At 32.9% G+C, this 16107-nt stretch overlaps 1 protein-coding gene across 6 annotated transcripts in view; it reads left to right on the top strand.

Annotated features, from left to right (window-relative positions):
* LOC124359652 (cGMP-specific 3',5'-cyclic phosphodiesterase-like) overlaps window positions 1-16107 on the top strand; it is a 507337-nt gene that overhangs the window by 64630 nt on the left and 426600 nt on the right. For 4 of the 6 annotated variants that reach the window (XM_046812573.1, XM_046812572.1, XM_046812567.1 and 1 more), the window contains one exon: window positions 12212-12259. The exons of the other annotated variants lie outside the window; for them this stretch is intronic. The gene's annotated coding sequence lies outside the window, so the exon portion shown is untranslated. The remainder of the gene's footprint in view (window positions 1-12211; window positions 12260-16107) is intronic. 6 annotated transcript variants of the gene reach the window in all.

Raw genomic sequence — 16107 nt, 5'->3', positions numbered from 1 at the left:
ATGACCATGCAAACATTCACAATCATGGTATTTAATATTTACTACTCTATCAATTTTCATATTCTTTTGGCAAATATGCATTAAGCATGTCTTTTGGTTGTTTATTATCAAGCCATTGTCATGAGTCCATTTGTTTAACGTGGTGTTAAAATTATTCTGTAGTATTTCTTCTGCAATTCTTATATCTTTATGCTGTGACAGGAGTAGTATGTCATCTGCAAAAGCAAAAATGTGACAATCCTCAATCTTTCTTAAAATCTCATCTAAATAAAATTATAAAAAAGAGCTGGACCGATTTGGCTTCCTTGCGGTACTCCGTTACTTTATATTTCTCTCATCGCTTAGTGTGTTCAATACTTTTTACCCACAAAAATTTTCCTGTCTTTTAAATAGCTCTTAAACCATTCTAAATAGGGACCCCTCACACCCATTTTGATTAGGGCCTTTGCAACAATCTTATTATGCTCTACAGTATCAAAACCTTTTGAAAAATCATAAACAAAGCCAATCCATGCAGTTTAGTGTCCATAATTTTATTTCCTATATCTGCAAACCCTTTTAATGCCATTTCAGTGTTTGTAATTCTTTCTAAATCCAAATTGTTTAAGACTTAATATTTTATTCTCATCTAAGTATTTATTTAAGTTTTCTAATACATATTTTTCTAATATTTTTCTCTACAGATGATAATATGGCTATCGGACGATAATTTTGAAAATCCTTTTTACTGTTATTTTTGTATACTGGTCTAACAATAGATGTTTTCAAAGCAATCGGAAATATTCCTTCTTTTAATGATTTATTTATTAATGTAGTCAATGGTTTGGTGATACCATCCATTGCTTTTTGAATGTCTTTCATTCTTACTCCATCGATTCCTGGGGACTTGTCAGCATTATGCCTTTTTATTATTTTTACAATACTTTTCGGATGAGTAGCTATAGGTATGTAGAAATTCTGTAATACACTGTTATCCATATTGTCATTTATATCACATTCCTCTCTATTACCACAGCACAGTGTTTTTATTCTATCAATGCCTTCTAAAAAATAATTGGCAAAGCTATCCACAATTTCTTTGTTATTCATGGTTTTTCCCGCATAGCCACCTCAATTGTCTTATCAATATTATTTTTCAGTTGTTCTTCCCAAAAGATAATTTATGTTTTCCCTCAAAACCTTCCTGGAATTGTTTTTGTTGACTTCGAATAAATGCTGGTAATACCTATTTTTTCTATACTTTATTTTATTGTTCAATCTATTTCTTAAATTTCTTGTACAAATTTCGGAGAATCTGATGTTAGAGGGGTCCCCTTTCCATAGTCTAAATATTCTGTCCCTTTCCTTTATTAAGTTTATTAGTTCCTGGTTCATCCATTCTTTCAGTGGAGTCCTTACGTGGTGTCCACCTTGCTTATCAATCCTCCCACCTGTCCTATTTATGGTAATAGTACTTCTGTCATAGATGCTAATGAATTTATTTATTACTTTCTCGAATCCTGCATTTACACTAGTTGTATCTTCTATATCCCAAGTTTCTTTCTCTATGAGTTTCTTTAGGCAGTGGTTCTTTTAGTATTTTAGTTTTTTCAACCTCAGTGTCTCTTTTTCTTCCTCCCAATAGCTCTATTCTGGCAACTATAGGGTAATGGTCAGAAAATTTTGGTTTTAATTATACCAGTGAAAATGTTTTTAATAGACATATCCAGTTTATAATAAATGTGGTCTATGCATGATCTTACTACACTACCCAGGCGTATTTCCTCTCTCGTGTAGTTCCCATATGATACCCCTTTCTAGGCCCCTTTCTGCTAATGCTGCCTCATAACTCAATACATTTATATCACTTTTGTTCTTCAGATTTTATATTGGTATCCCCTATTAGTATCAAATTTTCGAGTGGTGTGCAGTTTCGTGAGGGCATAAAGTTAGCTCTTCGGTGGCCTGTGGGAGTGAAAAAAACCACCTAGAGGAGGTGGGAGGTCTGTACACTGCATGAATAATAAATTTGTAAGGTTCTTTCGATCCCACTATACTCAATTCTCCAGTAATGTGTTCGTAAGTGCTTATGTTATCAACTGTGATTTGTGAAAACTGAAGCGTTTAGGTCATTGACAAACATAACAATCCCCCCTTCCCCCTTGTTTTCTCTAAGTTTTGACACTTTAGTGTAGGATGGCAAACTAAATAAAGCTAACTCATGAGAGTCACATGACACTTCAGATAAAATAATCAGATCAAAAACTTAGGCCTACTATTTTTGGATTAAAATTTGTAATTTTAGTGTGTCCCAGTGTTTATTTCAGAGATCTGATGTTTAGATAAAGAAGGGTCTATATCCTTTCTACTTTCACCTAGGCTATTTGTCCATTCATCAAAACTGCCATAATTACAGTAATATAAAACGACTATCGGTTAAATTTAATTCCTGCATGAATAATGAGTTAAGACTAAACTATTTAAAATGTAACAACAAAATCTAAAACATTACTGGCAACAGGTAGAGAGGCAACAAGTAATAACAAGCTAAATAGACTATTAAAAAATTAAACAAACCCTCTTTGCCTCCAATAAAGGGAACAATAAACTAAAGAGGTGTAAAGAACAATAACAACAATCAATAACAACACACAACAGAGATCTAGATACAATAAACAACAATAAATTAAACAAACTATGAAAAAATCAACAATTTCTAAAGGCCTACTATAGTATAAATATGGTAAGAAATGCTGTGGTGGTAATATATAGGCTAAATTCATGCTACATCTTCCAACAAACAATATAAAACAAACCAAATATCCAGAATACTGGTGAAAAAAAAGGGCTCCATTTCGAAGTTAAACAATTTAAGTTAGTTTTTTGTTTGAGTTTACTTTAGGCTAACCTAGTTTATCTTTTTTAGGTCGTCTCTAGACTTGATGACCAGAACATTTTGACTGGTTTCTCCCTTTTTCACCAATACTCTCCCCGCCACTAAACCAAAAACAAAAGCGTAGCCATGTGTTCTGGCTCTTAGCTTAGCGTCTTTTGAGTAACAGCCTATGATAACCCGAAAGACTCTCGTTGAAATAAACTCCGCTGATTTTTGCTTTTCTCCCACTGTGCAGCCACTTGTCTCTTATAGTCTTTGAATAGAATTGGACGATAATGGGTGGTGGGTTGCCGTCTTTACGAGGTTTGTAGACGATGTGCCTGATGAACTTGGGAAGGCTGGTAGTCCACATGGATGTCTTTGGCCACCTTTTGTAGCACCTCTGCACGATTTTCTTGTGCTGAGTTTCCTTCCACTTTCAGCCCATGTATTTCTAGGTTTAGCCTTCTACCGTATTGGTCCAGGTCGGCAATATCAGCTGAAAGTTCTGCCACCTTGGTGTTCAGCTTGTCAACTTGCTTCTCTGGAAGCTTGACCATTTGACTTAAGGGTGTTAACTTCGGCTTTAAGCTCTTTATTTTCAGCTCGAAGTTCGACGACCTCATCCAGCAATGAGTCATACTTTTCAGCGAGAAAAACTTCATAGATGACTCAATACTGTCGAGTTTTCCCTTCATGTCCATGAGGGCCGTTACTTTGGCGAGGATAGACCTCTGAACACCTAGGCTACTAACCTCTAAATCGTCATCCGGGTTTGCTTGGGGAAGTGCGTCTTCATCTTCATTTTTGGTATGTAGAACCTTTTTTAATTCTTTCTACAAATAGTACATACCCAAGTAGACTGCTTTAGCGTCCATGGATGTCCAAGTTTGCTTCTTCACACTGCATCTTTCAAAGTGGAAGCCTCTGCTACAGGATGAGCACGATGCATAGTCTCCGGTTTTTAGAAAGTTTATCGTTACAATTTGCCACCAGTTTTCTGATGCCATACTGAGAATGATATTTAAAAAAACTCACAAAAATATAAATTGAGTTGTAACAGCTATGTAATAACTTACAATTTAATGTTAAATGTGTGAGAGCGTAACGGAAGGCTGTCTGCCCAAAACAAACCGCCTTTTTTTGATAATAAATGTTGACTTCATGTAATAATAGTTTATATTGATAAAAAACTTGTTTGTTATTTATGTGTTGTCATGAATGGTATAACAGTAGTTTTGGTTGCTACTAAAAAGGTATTGTTTCGTTGCATAATCGTGGTTAATGAGTTAGGCGAAACTGAGTTAAAAATATGATTAAGCGCAATAGACACGTTTGCTCCAAGTGATAAACAAGGGGTTTTATAAAACAAGGAATACCAGTAAGACCTATACACATTTTATTTAACTATTATTCCATGTTAATTAATATTCATATAATAATGACATAGTTATACTATCAAATTTACGCATAAAAACCGCTGTTATTTGCTTGTTTTGAGCAACTTTAATATTGCTTGATGTATACCAATAAAACTGGAACTGTGCACTAGCTGATTTTTTAAAATTTTACTTGTAAGTTAACGACAAACAAGCATCAAAAAGCTGTTATGTACGATAAAAAATTACTTACGTTGTTATAAAAGCTGCTTTAATAGCAACCATTTGCTAATGACAAGGGTTACTGTTATCTGTATTTTAGCCACTCAGTTGAATGGTTTTATTTACCAAGACAAGTCGGATAGACAATAATTCCTTATCGTACTTAAGTTTATATTGTGAAGGATAATAGCTTATTTCTTAAAACCGGCAATTGTTTATTAGTTATTTTGTAAGATCTACTAACACCAAGGCGGGTTCACTTCTGGCTGGTTTATACCTTCCAGTTTGAACCCACTTTGGGTACATTGAAAACCGACATGTCAGTTAAATCTGGGCAACTTTATGGATGTCCAGGAGCTGCACATTACTAGCCGCATATGTCGATATCGTGGGCTGCACTAGGTCTACTCTACTGCGGGCGATGACTGTTGGAGTTGGTGCGGCTCCCTTAGAGTCAATTGTTCTTGTTAGCTTTGATATAACGGCCTCTCTTGAGTAGAGAGGATGGTTCAGAGCTGGCTTCCCATTCTTCCGAGGGGACATGACAAGATTAATGGCCTGAATTCTCCCTCATGGATCTTGACGAGAGGCGGGCTCTACCCCCAATTTTACCCGTCCAGCATATCCTGTCACTCTGGAAGCAGTGCAATGGTCCTTTTAGGGATAGATGCAATTTCCAAGCCTTTCGTCCTAAGAGAAAAGAAATTATCTACTAACGCCTTTGCCCAGCACACGAAATCTGTAACCTGCCTATTCTTAAAAGCAGAACATAATACCATTGTGGTATCACAAATTGTGTAAAAATAGTTTTACTACAGGATGAAAATTACTTATCAGGTATGTCGAGTAAATAATTATTTGAGACGTTTTGATTGATCGTAAATTTTTTAAATGTAAAATTGAAGATTGTACTGTACAAGCGTACAATAGTGTTTAAACTAGTACAGACACGTGAAAATCGTAAGCACTATTTGTAAGCATTTAAACTATTAAATGCTTCAAAAGAATCTCATATAAGTCAATTTCTTAGTTATGTTTTGGTATTCATCAGTAATATTCCATAGGGATAAGGCTCCACTCTGTATTCTTTAGGCTTACAGACGAGAAAAAACTATGTCGTAAGATAAAATTTGAATTTTTCTAACAAAGAGGACAATCATTTAAATGTTTGTAACAATTTGTGACGTATAAGCTTTGTGTTTTTAATAGTGCATAAACAAAATTAAATAGAATCAATTTAAAAAGGGGGCTAAAAGCAACTTCTTATTAGTGAACTTTTATGATACATACTATCCCACTGTCTCTAAAAACGTTTGTGTGAAATCTTCAGTTTTGGTGCTAATTTAGTACAGTTACTTTTAGTAATAAAAGTAACTTTAATGGTCACTATTTGTATAAGCACCTTCCAAATCTTAGTTTTTACATAACCTTTCTCGGTAAAAAGACTTTTAAATTATGTTTTAAATAAGGAATATCCTAAAATCACAACATTATTGTAAGCAATGTCTTTTTATTGACATAATACACTGTTTTTTAAGCTACAAAATAAAAACTATGGTATTCTAAAGCTAAACATTTGTTTCAAATAATAAAAATTTAAACGGATTGACCAAAATTAAATATTACAGGCTTAATTAAATCCAATTAGATGTACTTTTTTATTGTAAATTGATGTATATCATAAAATTGACACAAAACAATATAACATAATTTTTTTATTTAAAAATGTCCATTGTACTGGAACAAGTTCCGTTATTTTAGTCAAGCCTAAAATAATATTTTATTCTCTTATAGTTAGAGCATGGACTCCTTAAATACGCATAATTTAGTAGCATATACCAATCATTTTAATACAGTTTTTCTAATCATTTTCTTCACAACACTCTTTATAATAGGCTGACACTATTTTTCTATTATATGGGTAGAGAAATTTGTTAAAAAATGTATATCCTTATTATTTAGGAATAATTTTTCAAACAAAAGATATTTGTGTTACAATCTTTTATTCTTGTAATTAGTCGCAAATTAACGAATGAAATCAACAGTTGTGCGTCAATCAACCTTGTCTCAGATGCTTTGAATGTTCTGAATATAATTAACCTCTTACCTTTAAGCAAATAACTTTGCAACGTTGAACTTACAAAACAAGTAATCTAAATGAGTGTTTATTTTTATCAAAGGCAATTCTGGAGTGTGTGTATTTCCTCAGTTTACCCCATAGTTTTTTTTATTTCGAGAGCTAGACGCAACCCAAAAATAATCAATTGAATTTTAAATTATCATGCTTAAATTATATATTGAAGTGAGAGGTGAATTTATCTCATTTCACCTCCCCGCAGTCTCTGAAACCTGAAAATGTCACAGACTCGACTCCTCAAATCTGGAGTCCAAATTTGACTGAATACATCCAAAAAAGCCTCCTACGAATGTTCAAAACGAAGTCCTTGCTTCGCGTCGTTGTGACATCAAACACTCAGATTAAATAATAGGTATGTCTGATTTATCGGTCAACCAGTCCAATATACACGAAGAGGTGTACAGAGGTGTTTTAATTGTCTAATCAGGTGTACAATGGAATACACTAAGTTGTTTCACACGATCTCACAAAACAAATCATGGCGGAGCAACGATTTCCATAATAGTAGTGGATTGAAACAACTGAACTGTTTTATGTTAGGAGGGGTGAATGTTAAATTTACCTCCATTTCACATTCTGCTTAGTGTAGTGCAGCACTATTGAATAGTGTTACAACAGGTAAGTTAAGACAGTTCTTCATCGCTATCAATACCTTTATTAGCTAGATAAAGAAAACTATCAAATGATTTCCCACCTTGTTACAAATACATTCTTTGATGTGCTAAAGCAAGAAAACAAAGTGGCAAGGAAAGGACGGCTTTTAAAAGACTCCCGGATTAAACTGACTATAAGCCAGGTAAAGCCAGGTGTTAAAGCTAACTTCTTTGGTCTTGTCATTTCTTTAGTTATTTTATCTGCAAATGGTTTATTGTTGTTGTGTCTTGCAAAATATAAATCTTTCTGAACTTGAACAGTATTTATGTATAATAAAAGTGCTCAGTATTTTAGCTGCTTTTTGTATTATGTTAAATAATCCGTGGATGATATCTGAAATGTTCGTTTATGCAAGTTGTGTACAACTACTAATCTGTTAAAATTGTTTCTAGTTTAAAATCTGCAGCTCTTTTAAATAATTTAGGGACATTTAATTGGCTTTTAATTTTAGTTGTGTTTGAAACTGTGAAATTATGAAAGAGGGCGCTGTTTATAGTTTATGAAACGTTTTATAAAAAGAAATGAAAATTAAGTGATGTTTTTAGATAAATAGGTTTTGAGTCCTTCAGGGCGTACAATATAAAAGAGCACTAAAACAATTCAACCGTTCATATAACACTAAATGAAACCCGTGGTGAAACTGACTTTTTTGTAATTTTCTCAAATAACAGCTTTATTATACTTAAGTTGCTCCAAGAAGTGGTGTATCAAGGAAATGTTTTCTTTCGTTATCGTATAACAGCGATCTGAAAAATAAGCTAGCACACAATTTATTTTAAACGCGTTAACCTCAAACTTTCTTATTATTTCAATTTTTTTGAAATATAAACTTAGCAGTATAAGTATAACTATAATAAAAGTTGAATAAACGCGTTTAAATTTTGTTTCCCGTTTGATAAAATCCGATGCCTACTACACAGAGCTAAAGTATCTTATCAGATCTCCAAGCTCGGCTTCACCTCATTCTTAAGACACGATTGTGCACCAAAATAACTACTTTCGCTCTTAATGAAGAAAATGACTATTAAGAGTGATATGTTAAGCAAAATAGCGCCATAATTTGCATTTGACTAATGGTTTTAGAAGAACATCTGATTTGTCCATTTCTATAACCGAGATACAGAGAAAAGCTGTGATATAAAGTGCTATAAGAGAAAAATACGAGTTTATGAATAATGTATGAAGGTAGTGCCTGACTGCATTCATCCGCATTACAATGTGTATGGCTTTATACTGACATACCGGCCTTTGTTGGCCGAAACTGTACCATGGATTATTTATTTATTATGTGCTTTAAAGCATTTGGATGGTTTTTTTACAAATCGGATGAATAAATCAAGTGACAGAATGCTACTATGAAGAGTTGTTTTGAATTTGTTCAACTGTATTTTACAAACTTTCCAAGAGAGTGAAATATTATAATAGAAATTACAGCATAAATGCTTAAAGTAAATTATTTAGTAAATACTTTAGGTCATGCTTAAATAAAAATCATTAAAGATGTTTTTTATTTGTAAGTACACATAATAAACTAGAATATACAATGTATTACAATATAGTGCGAAAATTGAAGAATTGCATTCATTAAAAGTATGAATAATGAAATAAATTTCATTATTCATAATTTGTATTCAAATATTTCTATAGTAAAGCGTATTTTTAACCGCAGGTGCACAGAGATAAACTTATTGATTTACAACATTTAAATGTATTTGTGTGTATATATATATATATACACAAATACAATTATTAGAGTGTTTGTTTTTAAATTCATTAATATATATTTATATTTCAATAACGAATGAACCACAAAAAAGTACTTGCTCCCCCGGGATTCGAACCCGGATCTCTCACTTGCCGGCCGAATGTTCTACCACTAAATCACAGAGCCCTCACTGTTCACGATCACATGCCAATGTTGTTATTAACACATATGTGACAGAAACGATATAAATTCATTAAATAGTTAAAAGGAACTGCTTTGTTACAAAAGTAACCCGATTGAAAGATCCAGGTACGACTCTCGGCCGAGTAAGTACTGTACTTTTAGTGATTAATTATGTATTTAAATATTATACTAGGATATTATGTATTTATGAAAGTGTTATGTTTATGTTTATAAATTTCATATTTATATAGGATTGTTGTGGTATTGGAGCTATGTTCGGCGAAACATTAAGAGGCAATTTTGTAATAAATTTAACTAAATTAGTAGTTTTTCAAACAGAGTAGCAAATCTTTGATCTTGAATCTTCAATTAATTAATTAAACTTAATTTGAATGAAAATCGAAGGAAGGCTGTAAAAATTAACAAAACTTACATTTAACATATATATCTGTACAAGTGATAGACACTGAGGAATACAAAACAAATTTATTTATTATGAATACATATAATTTTATTGTACTACAGCCTATTAAATGAGAAAAGTAAACAAAACCGGCTACATATGAAACTGTTAAATTTTATAATTCCATATAGTTGTACTCACTTCGTTTATACGTTTATTTACTCAAACACTTTTCGTTACCACCATGGTTACACAAAAGACCTATGTAGAAAATATGTGTTAACGCTCAGCCAAACTACACGGTGTGACATGCGCTCAGCCAATAAAGGCACTCATTACACTATACAATTATTATTTTTGATGAAAATGCTTAGTTAAAATTCACAAGTCGCGTAGTAAACTGACCAGATAATCATAGAATAGAGACATTGTGTGACTAATCTAATTTCAAGGGAAGTCTTGCCGTTTCATAAACAAAGGACATTAAATGAGAGAGGAAAAACAAACCGAGGAAATTGTGACTTTAACAAAACAACCCTGAGACTATTGACTTGGTCCTGTTCATTACCACACTGGCCTCCGTCACTGTTTACTTCGCGATCTCGTCCCTTTGTGTAATGTTGGAGAGACAGCTGCACCTCTGTTTTTGGTATTAGGCCTAGCAAAACTAACCCGACTGTTAACTTTGTCCTGCTCATTACCACACTGGCCTCCGACGCTGTTTACTTCGCGATCTCGTCCCTTTGTGTAATGTTGGAGAGACAGCTGCACCTCTGTTTTTGGTATTAGGCCTAGCAAAACTAACCCGACTGTTAACTTTGTCCTGTTCATTACCACACTGGCCTCCGTCACTGTTTACTTCGCGATCTCGTCCCTTTGTGTAATGTTGGAGAGACAGCTGCACCTCTGTTTTTGGTATTAGGCCTAGCAAAACTAACCCGACTGTTAACTTTGTCCTGTTCATTACCACACTGGCCTCCGTCACTGTTTACTTCGCGATCTCGTCCCTTTGTGTAATGTTGGAGAGACAGCTGCACCTCTGTTTTTGGTATTAGGCCTAGCAAAACTAACCCGACTGTTAACTTTGTCCTGTTCATTACCACACTGGCCTCCGTCACTGTTTACTTCGCGATCTCGTCCCTTTGTGTAATGTTGGAGAGACAGCTGCACCTCTGTTTTTGGTATTAGACCTAGCAAAACTAACCCGACTGTTAACTTTGTCCTGTTCATTACCACACTGGCCTCCGTCACTGTTTACTTCGCGATCTCTTCCCTTTGTGTAATGTTGGAGAGACAGCTGCACCTCTGTTTTTGATATTAGGCCTATCAAAACTAACCCGACTGTTAACTTTGTCCTGTTCATTACCACACTGGCCTCCGTCACTGTTTACTTCGCGATCTCGTCCCTTTGTGTAATGTTGGAGAGACAGCTGCACCTCTGTTTTTGATATTAGGCCTAGCAAAACTAACCCGACTGTTAACTTTGTCCTGTTCATTACCACACTGGCCTCCGTCACTGTTTAATTGGTGATCTCGTCCCTTAGTGTAATGTTGGAGAGACAGCTGCACCTTTGTTTTTGATATTAGGCCTAGCAAAACTAACCCGACTGTTAACTTTGTCCTGTTCATTACCACACTGGCCTCCGTCACTGTTTACTTCGCGATCTCGTCCCTTAGTGTAATGTTGGAGAGACAGCTGCACCTTTGTTTTTGATATTAGGCCTAGCGCAAACTAACCCGACTGTACACTTAGTCCTGTTCATTACCACACTGGCCTCTGACACTGTTTACTTGGTGATCTTGTTCCTTTGTGTAATAATGCGAAAGCAGCTGTACCTCAGCCTTCCGTAATGTGAATAACAAAACTAACCCGACTGTTGACTTGGTCCTGTTCATTACCACACTGGCCTCCGACGCTGTTTACTTGGTGATTTTGTCTCTTTGTGTAATAATGCTAAGGCAGCTATACCTCAGCCTTCCGTATTGTGAATAATAAAACTAACCCGACTGTACACTTAGTCCTTTTCATTATCACACTGACCTCTGACACTGTTTACTTGGTGATCGTTCCCTTTGTGTAATAATGCGAAGACAGCTTTACCACTTTCGTATTGTGACTAATAAAACTAACCCGACTTGGTGGTGTGTGTTTCATTACCACACTTGCCTCCATCACAGTTTACTTGGCGATCCTGTCTGTGTGTAATGATGCGGAAACACCTGTATCTCAGCCTTCGTTATTGTGTTTTGTAATGACAAAGCCTATATATATATATATATATATATATATATATATATATATATATATATATATATATATATATATATATATAGGAAACTTATTTTGTAAAATAAAAAAGTATGGATTTTTACACTAAAGACCCTTTTATAGAGTCTACTAATTTAATCTTGAGCCAAGGTCGATAAGCGTTATATAAATTTAATTTAAAATATGTAGAGTCTAAAAAGAAATTATTTGATTGATTTATATTAAGTAAGAACTGTGAAACTTCGTCTTCTCATACTCAGAGACGGCTCTCAGAGAGTTTTGTAAAGGCCATTTAATTTCAGTCACTTGAAATACGTTATTTAGTGTAATGTCAACGTTTTACGTTTAGTATTGTACTTATAACTACAGTTATAATGTTGTTGAAACTCAGTTGTTTTGTTCCAGGTACAACAGCACATTGTCGTAGAACCGAGAGATTTTAATTTCGCAAAGGTAGGTAATACAGTGTAATAGCGCTCGTTATATAGATTACAGACACTAATACCTTCTTTCATCGTGATCAAGGTAGTGTTTTAGCAAAATATTAAAACCTGTCTGCTTAGTTATATAAGAATTGTAATAACAAAATGTAGGTAAATATTATAAATATAAATATAAATATATATATATATATATATATATATATATATATATATATATATATATATATATACACATAAGCTCAGGTCAAGTATAGTCTATTTTTTATTTTTAGCTCTCTATCTCTCTGTCAGAGAGAAAGAAAGAGAGAGCGGGAGCTAAAAATTAAAAATATTACCATAAACTGGAAACCACTTAACCACTGGAAACCACTGGGAAATTTGTACAGGTATACCTGCTATTTGCTACATAAGGTTAGCCAATTTGTAAGAATTTTCGTAAAGAACTGTTGTACAGACTGTAAGTTTTGTTGGGATCCTTCGATACTCCGCTGCGTTGGATTATGTATCATAACGATTTATAATATAATTTTAGGGCTGTTTTATTCACTATACATCATAACATTTAGCTATTTTAATATTTGTATCTAGAATACAATCAAATTCAATTATTGGATTATCATTACACAAATACCTGCAGGAAAATCTGAATATCTAATTAATTCATAATTAAATGACGTTAGATTGTCATTAGTAGTCTACATACAACGTGAGAGGCCATCTTGTAATGTCAACTAGATAGTTTAGATGGTTAATCCATACGTCTCCGGAGCTATAAGCACTCTGTTATGCATGAAGTGTTACAGTCCCATCCACTTCTCCTTTGCTGTTATTCATGAAGGAGGAGGACAGCTATTTAAAAAATATTCACGGGAGAACTGGCGGGTACTGTTCGACGGACGGTTTCTCAACTTAGTCTTAATGACACAGCCTGAACTACATGGGTTGAGTTTACTTTCCTCAGTGTCCCATTTGGGAGTTATATTAATTTATTCAATAGTTCAATTTTCTATAGTTAATTTTTTTGGTTTTATTGATTTAGAATCAACTATTCCCGAGAAGAAATTTGTTTACATCTTAGGATAGGAAAGCCTACTCTCTTTACGAAAGCTTAATCAGAATTATTCAGCAGACTCGCTTTAGGAACAACGCAGTCAGCAATCAGCACACTAAAGGAAGCACTGAAACTAAACACCGTTATTACAAGAAACCGGGCACCGGCGTGACGTCAGAGTAAAAAGGGAGGGTGAGGATAATTAATAGATCAACCGTTGCAGCAACCATTATGGGCTCCTGCCCCAGGTGTAGCAGTCGTATGTTACATTTTAACAAAATTAATGTCTTGTACAATTTCACATGAAGAAATCAGTAAAAAAGGGTAAGAGTAGGGGTACTCTGTTTTTTCATTACATTAAATAATGTATGAACGAAGTTTTATTGCTTCAATAATTCTATATCCATTACAATAGACTATTATGAACTTTGAAAACATTCATTATTAGATTAATACATGTTAATTAATTTATTTTATACGTGTAAGTAAGGAGAGTATAGTAAATAATCCTGTAATGAAGAAATAACAAAATATTTAGAAATGAAACATGACCGTTAGTTTTTGAAATTTTGAGCTATTTCTTATTTGATATTTCCTTTTTTTAATGTATGAACTAAATTTTAATGTAATAAAATGAATCAGTTTATTTGACTTTTTAACATACATTCTGAAGATGAAACACAATTTCATTAATTTTATTCTAGATGTAGAGTAATATTCGATTTAAAACATTATTGGAAGATACAAATTCACTTAAAGGTCAGCTGCCCAAGTAATACGTTTTATTGAGGTTTTTAAACCCTTAAAAAGAACTCAAAAGCCCTCAAAGAAGAACAATTGAGGGCGAGGGCAGTGAAGTACTCTGTTGCTTTCCCAGTAAACAAACCTCCCTTGAGTTTGTCAAGACTAGCAGGGCTGGGGTTTTATAATATTGTCAATATATATATATAATATATATATATATAATATATATATATATATATATATATATATATATATATATATATATATATATATATATATATATATATATATATATATATTAACATACAATTTAATGTAAATAAAAGTCGTTTGACAGGTATTTGGTCTTCCGATCATATGTTAGTTTGCTTATTTAAACGCATATGTGACAGATACGGCCAAATACAAAATAATTGAATCGGAAAAAGTAAGCGCTCTGTGGTGTAATGGTAGCACATTCACCCGGCAAGTGAGAGATCCGGGTTCGACTCCCGGCGGAGCAAGTACTTTTTGTGATTCAATGTTTATTGAAATTAAATAAGGCTATTGCCATTTATACAATTTAATGTATATATATATATATATATATATATATATATATAAGAATTCCTTCATAAAAATAAATAACCAAATATTGGTAAAACTCTTTATAAATATTCGTACGTCTACACGAACACGCGTACTTCTTCAGACGTAACATTGTATACAAAAATGTAATTACTAAACTATATACAAGTATAACCAAGAAAAACATAACTGTATTTGAATAATTATGTTGCTTGAATTGCAATCAATAGTTCCTGATAAACATTGAACCAATACCTCAAAGCTGATGTTTCATCAGAAATGCCGAGGAGTAAAAATAACATTTTTTATACATTAACGGGGGTTAAAACCTAAAGGAAATTTCGTTTTGGATATAAGTTGATGCAGTTTCGCTCCTCTCAAATTAAATATATTTATATTCCCATGAGCATGCAATGCAACGTTATATGCCTTTTAATTTATAACAGTTATCAATTTGGTTCTGTTTGTATTCCCTGGAACGTATAGCGAGGGGCTTGTCATCTCTATGAATAATACTGTACGGTGACCTGTCATTCTGATACGAAGAGGGTTAGAGGTTTGGCTAATATATTGTTTATAATAAAAATTACAATTTAGCTAATATATTATGTTACTTTAATTGCAATCAATAGTTCCTTTGATTGGATATGTTTTATTACTGCTAACATGTTAAATAGAGGACTACAACGTGGTTTTTGACAGGGTTTACAACCATTACATTTTTCCCAGATTTTTGTTTTTAAGATTGGTTTGGACTAACATATCTTTTAAGATTTTTTGGTTTTCTAATGATGGCCCTAGGTGGTTTTGAAAATATATATTTAGTTTTCGATGATGATTGTAGAATATTAAAAGCAGTTTTAATTATAGGATTTATTTTGTTAACTCCGGACTAGAATTTGGTAGTAATTTTCGGTTCATATAGAAGAAAAGATTTACAATAATTAAAATTTCTTGGCCTATTAATTTTTTTTACAAGTTTGTTAGGTAAATTTAGCTTTTTGAAAGTGTTAGTAAATTTTTTTAAATAATATGTGAACTTAGACTCTATGCTATATAAATTCTTTGCACGAATGACTTTTTGGAATATTATTTTTTATGTGTAAGGTGGTAGCTAGTACAATTTTGTTATTTTATAGTTTTGGTATTTTTAACATTAATATTTGTTTTAAGAAAGTCTTCTTCAAAAAACACAACATCTAGGAAGGTAATGATTGTGTGGGAATACTTCTAAGTGAAATTTTATTCGTTCACTGTTTATTATTCAATTACAGTTGTATATATATATATATATATATATATATATATATATATATATATATATATATATATATATATATATATATATTCACTTCGGTTGTATAATGCAGAATTTGAAAACGGCAAAGCCGAAATATTAAAGGAAATTTAAACTAAGAAGTCTAATTTGTTATATATATATATATATATATATATATATATATATATATATATATATATATACTGGTGGCGAGAGA

The sequence above is a fragment of the Homalodisca vitripennis genome, chromosome 4 (assembly GCF_021130785.1).
Source record: "Homalodisca vitripennis isolate AUS2020 chromosome 4, UT_GWSS_2.1, whole genome shotgun sequence".
Classification (NCBI taxonomy): Eukaryota; Metazoa; Arthropoda; class Insecta; order Hemiptera; family Cicadellidae; genus Homalodisca; species Homalodisca vitripennis.
This window is presented reverse-complemented; position numbering and strand designations above follow the sequence as displayed.